Source organism: Diaphorina citri, unplaced genomic scaffold (assembly GCF_000475195.1).
Source record: "Diaphorina citri unplaced genomic scaffold, Diaci psyllid genome assembly version 1.1 scaffold1516, whole genome shotgun sequence".
Taxonomy (NCBI): domain Eukaryota; kingdom Metazoa; phylum Arthropoda; class Insecta; order Hemiptera; family Psyllidae; genus Diaphorina; species Diaphorina citri.
In genome coordinates this window covers 35,084-37,442 of record NW_007378942.1, presented here as the reverse complement: position 1 = coordinate 37,442, position 2,359 = coordinate 35,084, and the positions used below count along the sequence as shown (strand labels likewise).

General features: G+C 39.8%; 1 long non-coding RNA gene across 1 annotated transcript in view; it reads right to left on the bottom strand.

The window, feature by feature from the left end:
- LOC113470326 overlaps positions 1-1,750 on the bottom strand; it is a 9,259-nt gene extending 7,509 nt beyond the window's left edge. The window contains exon 1 of the long non-coding RNA XR_003393418.1: positions 1,701-1,750. This is a non-coding gene — a long non-coding RNA (uncharacterized LOC113470326). The remainder of the gene's footprint in view (positions 1-1,700) is intronic.
- Between the last annotated feature and the right edge of the window lie 609 nt (positions 1,751-2,359).

Genomic DNA, 2,359 nt, shown 5'->3' with positions numbered 1-2,359 from the left:
GACGACCCTGAACTTTTACATCTAATATATAAAAATGATTTTTTTTTTTTAAAGAGGTTTGACAGAGGGAACTGTAACTGCTATGGTCTTATCGTCCCGAAATCAAAGAGAGAAGGAAGACAGGATAGGAAAAAGCCAGCCGTTCCGAGAACGAACATTATCCCGTCAGGATAAAATCCGCCCCGGGCGGGAATCGAACCCGCGGCCTAGCGCTTACAAGGCAGACGCGCTACAATCCAAGCTAACTAGGCTGGAAAAATGAATATTTGTTTGTGTGTTTGTTCGAACTTTATGCCTGGCCAAACCGCTCATCCGATTGCTATGAAACTTTGTCAACTTATTACTTGCACTACCGTGAAGGTTATAGGCTGTTTTCCGGTTCGTTTTTGTTAAGCTACGCCGAGCAAGACCACTAAATGGATGAACGGCCATGCTTTAAGGATTTACTAGCGGCTAGTAGCATATAAAAAAGGTAAAAAAATGTAAAAAAAAAAACTAGAGATAAATATATTAGGCTCGAATACAAAATTTCAGGTTTCTAAATTCATCCCTTCAAAAATTAAGGTTCAAAAAATCCGTTCTTTGTAGTGGTCAAAAAATTCGGTGGTGTAGTGGTCAAGGCGCTCGCCTGGTAAACAGGAGGGCGTGGGTTCAATCCCAGCCGAGATATGGAATTTTATCCTCAATATAATTTGAGAATTTGACCACAATAATAGTAGTAGCCTACTGCTGAAGTAAAGGGACTTTTCAGTCCTATGCGAGCAGTATAAATAAGCACTATTATTTTCTTTATGAACACACTGTACTCCAAATACCCATTACGTATTTCTTTTTTATTCACATATAAACAAGGTATTGAATAATACCTGTCATTGATTAGCATTTCTTATTATGTATTTTTGTTATTGGTCGTATATTATTAGAAACCGGCCAACACCTGGAGTTCTAAAAATAACACCACAACAAACCTAAATACAACTGATAAAAAAATAATTGATAATAATAATCATCAATTAATCATCATTATCATACTCATAATCATCACTAAATGAAAATAGATGTAAAAGAAATAACTTATACTCTTCACTGGTAAGTTGGTAACCCAGTGAAGAGTATAGGTAAGTTATTTCTTTTACATCTATTGTTATGGAACTTCACAAAGTTACTGAGTCTTCCATCATCACAAAATGAAAACATGAAAATAAAAAGAAGCCTCAGATCAGAAGCAATTTAAACGGGTTTGATTCGCGTCAGGGGCGGATTTCATGTTTTCTGTACCTCCCTTTACCTCCGTCCCAATACTCTCTCCCTTCCCATACAGCCATACACTCTCTTCCTTTCTTGAACCTTCCCTCCAGTAATACTCTCGTCCTTCTGTCCCTCCTCTTTCCCTCGGAAAATCTTTTCTCCCTTCCACATTGTCCCTTTTCTGTGCCTCCCTTTACCTCCGTCCCAATACTCCTCTCCCTTCCCATACAGCCCAGTGTGATACCCACTCGAGCCTTAGTGTGATACCCACTCGAGCCTTAGTGTGATACCCACTCGAGCCTTAGTGTGATACCCACTCGACAACGGAGGTTGTGACCTGTGCATACTACTTTCTACTTATAAATTACAGAAGGCTTCTGTAATTTATAAGTAGAAAGGCCAATAAATGGATGGGTGACTTAAATATCAAGAAGGAATAAAGGTTCTTGAACCTTCCCTCCCCTAACACTCTCGTCCTTCTGTCCCTCCTCTTTCCCTCGGAAAATCCTTTCTCCCTTCCATTTTTTCATGTAGAGAGAAAGAAAGAGAAAGGAAGAGAGAGAAAGAAAGAGAAAGGAAGAGAGAGAAAGGGAGGGAGAGGGAGAGAGAAAGAAAGGAAGAAAGAGAGAGAGAGAAAGAGAGAGAGAAAAAGAGAGAGAGGGAGGGAGGAAGAGAGAGAGAAAAAGAGAGAAAGGGAGAGAGAGAAAAAGGGAGAGAGAGAAAAAGAGAGAAAGGGGGGGAGAAAAAGAAAGAGAGAGGGAGAGAGAGAGAAAGAGAGAAAGGGAGGGAGAGAGAGAAAGAAAGGGAGAGAAAGAAAGAGAGAGAGAGAGAAAGAAAGAGAGAGAGAGAAAGAAAGAGAGAGAGAAAATAAAGAGAGAAAGGGAGGGAGAGAGAGAGAAAGGGAGGGAGAGAGAGAAAGAAAGAGAGAGAGAAAGGAAGGGAGGGAGAAAGAAAGAGAGAAAGAAAGAAAGAGAGAGAGAGAGGAAGAAAGAAAGAGAGAGAGAAAGAAAGAAAGAAAGAGAGAGAGAACATGGAAATAAGCAACATGTACCCGAAAAATAAATAATTATGCACATGCCTAATACATACCCATTACCCATTACAATAACCT